Source organism: Phoxinus phoxinus (assembly GCF_949152265.1).
Source record: "Phoxinus phoxinus genome assembly, chromosome: 18".
In the NCBI taxonomy this organism is placed as follows: domain Eukaryota; kingdom Metazoa; phylum Chordata; class Actinopteri; order Cypriniformes; family Leuciscidae; genus Phoxinus; species Phoxinus phoxinus.
The window spans coordinates 18671044-18679788 of record NC_136893.1 but is presented as its reverse complement, the minus strand read 5'-3'; positions in this window follow the sequence as shown (position 1 = coordinate 18679788).

The following is an 8745-nucleotide window of genomic DNA, read 5'->3' as shown; positions in this document are numbered from 1 at the left end:
CCGAGACGACTTGGACGCCCCCGCTGGTAGGATGGGCAGTGATCCCGAGGGGCCTAGGCCTAGGACCACGACCTGAAGCACCCATCTCCCCACCACGACCTGAAGCACCCATCTCCCCACCACGACGTTCTCAGCGAGAGAATCGGGGTCAGCCTCCAGCCAGGTATGGAGACTGGGTGACTGGAGACCGTTCTCGGGACTAGAACGGTTTGGCAGGGGGGTATGTCACGGGGTGACAAATAATCCCCGGAACTAATCCCATCAGAAAAGTGTTCCCGCCGGGACACTTTTAGTGTAACACTGTCCCCGGGCTTGTGTGTGTGTCTGTCGTCATGACAACAAAACGGCAGATTGGCAACAGGTGCGGGGACTTCACTTTGAGTGCCTGATTGAGGCCACGCCAGCATTCTGAGAGGATAAAACACAAGGGGAAGAGAAGGCTGGTTGTTGTGTTTTCTTCTCCGTTGATCTGGAGTGTTCTCTCTCCGCGTTGTGTGGTTGTTTCTTTGTCTTCCCCCGGCGATCTGGTGTGGTTCTCTCCCGTTGGGAAATGTTTGTGGAGTGTTGCAGCTGAAGGACCATCGTGAAAGAAGAGGAGTGTTGCTTGTGGGATCCGAGGGCAGTTGTGAAGAGTGGAATTCGTCGTCTGGACTGGGAAAGAGTGAGATGAGTGATTGACAAATTGAATCTCATAAACGCATGTTTTCTACACTAAATTGGATACTGGTTTGAAGTGTTTGGATCACGTTGTATACATCGCACTGAGTGAAATATACTGATTCCTTGTCGATCTCTAGCCTCCCCCTCGGCCATTGAAACCAGCGAAGTGAAGCCGCTTGTAGTGGTGAGGAAATTATTCACCGCATCTGTCCCAACTCTGACCATCATCGGCTCTTCAGATCGAGACCTCTGGGTGAGTGTTGGCCTTACTTTGCACTTGAAGAGTGGATTTGTAGTGCTGAAATTGACGTTTCCCATCACGTTGCATGTTTGGAATTGGACTGTCGTGTGTGTGTGGAAGATTTACCTTTTATCGCCGTGCACTCCCCATGTGTTATGCTGGTCTACCGTCCATCATAAGAGTCTAACAAGATCGATTGCATTCACCTGTTGGATGTCAGAAGGAAAAGTCCCCGTGTGCACACTACACGTGAGAACTGGTTACCTCTGCCTGAAGTTTGTATGCTGTCTGTCCCAGTGAAAGCCCGGCTCAGCTTGTGACTCTGTCCCCTGCAACACACGTGAGAACTGTTTACCTCTGCTTGAAGTTTATGCTGTCTGTCCCAGTGAGAGCCCTGCTCAGCTTATGACTTTGTCTCCTGCCACCCATGTGAGAGCTGTTCACCTCTATTCGAAGTGTTGATTCCGTCTGTTCCAGTGAACGTCGCTCAGCTTGTGACTTTGTCCCCTGCAACACACGTGAGAACTGTTTACCTCTGCTTGAAGTTTGTGTGCTGTCTGCCCCAGTGAGAGCCCTGCTCAGCTTATGACTCTGTCTCCTACCACCAACGTGAGAGCTGTTCACCTCTATTCGAAGTGTTGATTCCGTCTGTTCCAGTGAACGTCGCTCAGCTTGTGACTTTGTCCCCTGCAACACACGTGAGAACTGTTTACCTCTGCTTGAAGTTGTGTGCTGTCTGCCCCAGTGAAAGCCCTGCTCAGCTTATGACTCTGTCTCCTACCACCAATGTGAGAGCTGTTCACCTCTATTCGAAGTGTTGATTCCGTCTGTTCCAGCGAACGTCGCTCAGCTTGTGACTTTGTCCCCTGCAACACACGTGAGAACTGTTTACCTTTGCTTGAAGTTTGAATGCTGTCTATCCCAGTGAAAGCCCTGTTCAGCTATTGACTCTGTCTCCTGCCACCCATGTGAGAGCTATTCACCTCTATGTGAAGTATTGATTCTGTCTGGGCCAGCTAAAGCCCCGCTCCGCTTGCGACTTGAGTCTGCTGTAGCCCTGAAACCCACCTGTATGGTGCGAAGTGCCCGCCCTTTACAACTCCTGTGAGCCCGGATCCACCTACTCACCTGCGATATTCACCTGTGATACTCACCTGTTCAGCGAGTTGGCACCAGCGCCAGAAGGAAGTAAGCCTGACTCATTTACTCACCTGTGTGATACCCACCTGTTCAGTATCTACCACTGTGGGTTGGCACCAGCGCCAGAAGGAAGTAAGCCTGACTCGTTTACTCACCTGTGATACCCACCTGTGCAGTATCTACCACTGTGAGTTGGCACCAGCGCCAGAAGGAAGTAAGCCTGACTCATTTACTCACCTGTGATACCCACCTGTTCAGTACCTACCACTGCGAGTTGGCACCAGCGCCAGAAGGAAGTGAGCCTGACCCCCCTTTTGCCTTGGATTCCTGGGAAGAGGAAGGAAGAGGAATTTTAGATTAGGATTTTCAAATTGTTTTTATATTTAATAAAGCCTGTCATTCTTTTTATTCCTGTCTCCTGCCTCCTCCTTTGATACGCTCCTCAGGGTGATCCTGGTCTAGGGGTGGGTGCAGTCTGGCTTGGCCCACCTCGACCTGTGACATTTACATCAAATCAATGTCATGGTTTAGACGTCAAATTGATATCATATGGACATCACATTGACATCAATGATTTGTGTGTTTGATTTACATTTATTGCATATGAATGCATATGAGTGATGATGGTATAAAAACATCTGCTCATACTGAACCCTTTCTAGCTCCAAAAGGTAGCAAAATATGCTTCTGTAATTATTACTCTAATAGCAGGACTTTTATATTATCGCGACCAACGCTATCTCACGACTAATTTGTACGAATTTGTAAGAGTGACTAAAAGGTGGCTAATTCGTACAAATTCATATGACCTCACTCGTAAACCCACGTGATGGGTAGGTTAAGGTTTAGGGGCGGGGTCAGTAGTAGATCATTCGTACAAATTCATACGAATTTGGCAACTCATAAAATTCATGAATTGCCGTGAGATCGGGTTGATCGCGACAGGTAGAGATCCATCTGTGTTAGATATAGATATGAGTCGGTAAAGACCCGAATATGTAGAAATGATTGGTGAAACATTCATGCATTTAAAAGTTAATGTTATTGTAAAGAAAAAAAAAGTCTTTGTAGCTTGCTCAGCCCCAGAAATAGCTTTTCTTCCTGCTAACATTACCAAACCCTCTTATTTTTCAAGTCTTTCTCTCTAACCAGCTATCAGAAAGAGACCTCTTTTCATGATACAGTAATTTTCCTGATGGATAAATTCAAGTTCTACCCTATATTTTTTCTTTAAATTGTGGTCAGCACAGAATAAGTGCTGTAAGAACACACTGTGAATAAAGCAGAAGAGCAGGCAGAAAGTACATTAAAGAATTAGAGGCCTGGCTTTCCTCTCCCATACTGCTCAAGAGACCCAGAGCAGCTGCCACCAACCTCTCTCTCTCTCTCTCTCTCTCTCTCTCTCTCTCTCTCTCTCTCTCATCGTTCAATAACTCTCCACCATCTGTCTCGGTTTTCTCTAACTCGGTTTTCTCTAACAGAGGTGCATTAGACACAGAAAATGTCTCTATGTCACTAAATGGTCTCGCCAAAATGTGGTCTCTCTCTCTCTCTCAAAAAAAATGCAGTCAGTGCCATTACAACTGTTTTGTTTCAATTACTTTGACTGTGTGGGGATAATGGAGGCCTGTTTATGTTTGGAGTCTGATGAAGAGTCTGAGTCTGATGAATGTGTATAGGCCTAAGTAACAAGTTTCCTGTTAGCACAGATAGCCTCGTGGGCAGTGCAATGACATATTGATAAAGCGCTTCCGACCTGAGTTCCAGTCCTGGATCGAGGACTTTTCCTTATCCCGCCCCCCTCCATCCACACACATAGTGTAGTAGAATCAGAATTTTTTTAAGCCACTACATCAACACATCTCATAATGGGAGAGGGGGAACGGATTTCGTCAGCTGGTTTGTTTGCCGTCGGATTCTGTTCCCCCCATGTTTTTTTACACAATGAGGTTCTAATATTCAACAAACTGCTGTTGATTAATTTGCCCCTATAGTGGACTGTTCACTAATGTTTTGCACTTTTGAGCTATGAGTGACCTGAATTCAAGTCCTGGCTCTTGGACTTTTCTTTTTCCCATACTGTGCTATCATAATTAGAGACAAAAATATTATTTAAACTTATGCCAGTTAAGCTCCATCCACCAACATAAATAGAATCAGCCTTTTTTAAGCGACTAAATCAACACCTCTCATAATAGGAGTGGGGGAACGGATTCTGACAGCTGGTTTGTTTGTCGTCAGATTCTGTTCCCCCCATGTCCCTTACACAGTGAGGTTTCTAATATTCATCAAATAGATGCTGATTAATTTGCCCCGATAGCCTAGTGGACAGTGCACTGACATTTAACCTGTTTGGTTTTGAGCGACCCGAGTTCAAGTCCTGGCTGGTGTTTTTTCTCAATCCCATACTGTCCTATTATAATAAAAGGCAAACATTTGGGAGTTGGGAAGTGGACAGCATTGGGCGTAGCGTCGGTACAAGTAGTGACGCTTCTAGTTTAACTACATTACTCAGTAGCGTGGCGGTAGTGTCGCTGTTTTCTGAATCAAATAGCTTTTCAGTAGCGAAGCTCTTTTTTTGATCAAGTAGTGCAGTAGCGTCCACACAAGCTACTTATGGTGTACAATTACCTCTCCCAATGACCCGACTTATCCTCGTACGCGAAGAATTTCATATCTTTATTTACATGGGACAGGCAACTCCACGGAGGCTTCCATGTCGTTCCGCCATCTTGATAAAATATAATAGGGACAAAGACAGAGAGGGACAAAAAGCACTAGGCTACCTCAACGTGTTTCCACAACGCGTTTTCATTCAGAGCCAGTGTAACATGACTGAAACCAGCAGAAACGGACAAGGAGGGAGGCGTAATGCTTGTCACTGCCCCGGTAAATTTGAAAGGCTGCACTGCACGGTACTTCATAATTCGAATCATATACTTATGCCGAGCCACAGGAGAAATGGCAAAATTGAATTTAAAAGGAAACGTGACCAGCAAAAACCGAGGGTAAATAACGGGATAGCTTTACACAGTTGGAAAGAGGTAATGAAGGAGAAAGACTTTGAAAGGGAAGCTGAAGTTGCCTGCTTTCTTCTCGACGGGTAAGTCAATGTTACGGTCAAATTACAAGCTGTTTTCATTGCTTGGTTGTGTAATTCATTATACAGGCAGCATAACAGTAGAACATGTATAGTTAATCTCGAAGAAGGGCTATTGTTGTCATAGCTTCTTGGTACATAAAGGCGTAGTTGCAACACACATTTGAAAAAGCGAGGCGCTAGAGAGCAGTATTCGTTTGAATGCAAAATACAATTTCACAAACTAATGCCTGTTAAGCTCCATCCACACACAAAATAGAATCAGCATTGTTTAAGCCACTACATCAACACCTCTCATAATAGAAGTGGGGGAACAGATAAAAAAAAAAAAAAGAACATAATCATAACAGATTATGTTCCCCGCATGTTTCTAATACAATGAGGTTCTAATATTTATCAAACGGATGCTGATTTATTGGCCCCGATAGCCTAGTGGTCAGTGAACTGACAATTTTGTGGCTTTGGGTGACCCGAGATCAAATCCTAGCCCATGGAATTTTTATTGATCCTATATTTTTTCAATCATAATAAAAGGCAAAAACTCCCCAAAAATATTTTTTGGGAACTCTCAAACCAGTTAAGCTCCATCCACACACAAAATAGAATCAGCATTTTTAAGCCACTACATCAACACCTCTCATAATGGGAGCTGGTTTGTTTGCCGTCGGATTCTGTTCCACTCATGTTTCTTACACATTGAGGTTCTAATATTAATCAAACTGACACTGATTGAGAAGCCCTCTCAGCCTAGAGGTCAGTGCACTGACATTAAGAGCGGATGATTTTTAGTTGACACGAGTTCTGACAGTCATTGACAGGTTTTTTTTTTTTTTTAATTTTTTACAGTACAGTATCTAAAAAATTAAGAACTAGTCTCTAATGCATAACTTTTAGTATATTTTACAAAAGGTACTAGTATCTAAAGAATAGGCACTAGTACCTAAATAATAAGCATTAGTAACTAATTAATTGCACAATCTGCTGTGATTAATTGCAATTAATCGCATTTCCCCCAAGCTTGCAATCATCAATATTTAAACGTAGAATCACCTAATTAAATTAAACAACACAGAAAAAAAGAAACAGAAAAAGACCATATATTCAAATAATAGTAAACATCAATGCATCAATATATTATCCTAGTTCTATGCAACATACTCAGATTTAACAGATTTTTTTTTTTACTAATTATCAAATAGTCCTACAAAGCTATTATCACCAGAGCATGTGATCAGAGCAGGTAATTTTACCATTGTTGCCCAGCATGACTAAACCAGCTCAGTAGGGCTAATGCAAACAGAAGTCTACTACTGAGATATTTCACGTAATTTGAGCGGACTTTGCTTTTCCAGTGCGTGATCGGTACATGATTGGAGCGTTTGGGCCGTGAACAACAGAGCACCAAGCGCAGCGCAAACATGGAGCGGAACATTGAGCAGAGAGCGCAGCGCGCCGACGCGCACACACACACGGAACGGAGAGCGCGGTGCACACACGGAGCGGAAAAGACCCGCTCCTGAAGTTACTAAGCAAGATGCCCGAGAATGAAACCTGAACACGCTGAACGCGGGCGGCATATTTTTGGCCTTTTTTCTCTTTCGGCGGCCGAAACTTCGATGCATCCAGCTTCTATGGTATTTGAATTTAGCTTTGCTGATTGTACACAGCATCTTTGTTTTGTCAAACACGCCATCTGGCAACTTTTTAAATGCAAATATTCCTCCTAAAACTCCATCCGTGTCCTTCTCCATCATGACAGGGTGACATGACAGGGTTCGGCACACTCACAATAGCAGCCGCAACAGGAAGTCACTAAAAGGAGGCAAAAAAAGTGCTGCGTCAATTGCGTTATTTTTTTTGCGTGTGTTTTTAATGCATTTCAAATTAATCGCAATGATTAACGTGTTAATTCCCCCAGCCCTAAAATAGATACTAGGGCTGTCACTTTTGAGAAAAATCAAATTCGAACGGATATCAAATACCAGCCTATGTATTCGAATATATTCTAATATCTATAACCACCACCCCCCCCCCCCCCCCCCCCTCCCGCGCGCGCACGCGAAAAAATGCAGCTATATGCAGATTTAATGGATTTAATGTCACCGAAAGCAACAGATATGAGCTGCATTTTACTGATCATCAGCTAACATTTCAAAGACTGCAATAAGAGAGAGCGGCAGCCCTGGTAAGATAATTTTGTTTCTTTACTTTTAATGAAGATTATTATTATTGTGTGTTAAAGCGTCTGCGACTGACTTTCACTTTGATTTGCGATAGTTTGCACGTTGGCTTGACGCTTGATGAATAGATCATCTGCGGTGATGCGTGTTGCAGCGCGCCGTCATATCTGACTATAACATACAGCCTGTAACACGCTTTCAAAATAACACGCTTTTTTAAAATAAAAAGCAAACGGTCTAATCATAGACTGTAAAAAATGCGCAAGACATGGCACTTTAAAAACCGGATAATTTATTTGAAGTTCGATTACGGATATTTCACGTCATGTTCGAATGCATATTCGAATATCGAATAAAAAGTGACAGCCCTAATAGATACTAGGTTTTAAGGATTAAATGTTAAAACGGCTTGCCATAATAATAGATGGTGTGCTCCCATATGGATGCGGGTCATTGTCCTTCTGCTGTCTGTGTCCTTCCCCTCAGCTTTGTGTTTTAGTAGCACTCAACAGAAAGGAAGCAGTGGGTTACGGGCTGGACTATAGATCCAGGGTTTGTATTGAACACTCAGAGGCCCATTAAGGCTAGCCATGTCTGTGTGGCTGCGAACAGCAGGCGGAGGTGGATACTGATGGAGACAGTGTAGGCGGCTGGCATTTTTATGAGAGAGAGAAACAAGCACTAGCGCCGTCTCTAATCTTTAGGTTCTCTCTTCACCTTTTCTCCCAGGCACAGTGGACGCACAGCCTGTCAGGAGCCATCACCAGCTGCCTGACTGCGTCCCCAACCCCTGCCCTGAGAGAAGAGAGAACAACAACACAGGGAGAAAAACTACGTTTTTTAGCCAGATATATTAGCATAAAACCTGTGTTTTATTCACAAACCACCTTTAAAAGTTGAACCAGACGGTATCTGCACTAGCACCACGCAAAGGTGTCAAGTAACGAAGTACAAATACTTCGTTACCTTACTTATGTAGAAATTTTGGGTATACTTTACTGGAGTAATTTTTTGTAGCCAATTTTTTACTTCTACTCCTTACATTTTCACACAAGTATCTGTACTTTCTACTCCTTACATTTTAAAAATAGCCTCGTTACTCCTATTTCCTTTCGGCTTGTTTTATTCCGGCTTGTCATCGTTCAAAAAAAGAAAAGAAAAAACCTATCCATATAAATCGTGCCGTCGGGATAGTGAATTTGATTGTGGTTGGATGAGAAGTATAAACATAAACCATTCCGACACCCTATTGGTTTGAACGTGATCCATCGCACCTGCACATGACACACATCACGTCACACTCCACCAAGGACATAGCCAGTGTTGGGGTCATTCCAATATTCATAACATGTTGGATTTAGTTACATTGACAGTCAAATAAATTCTTACAGTTCTCAAACTTAACGGTAGTGTGTGAATATATT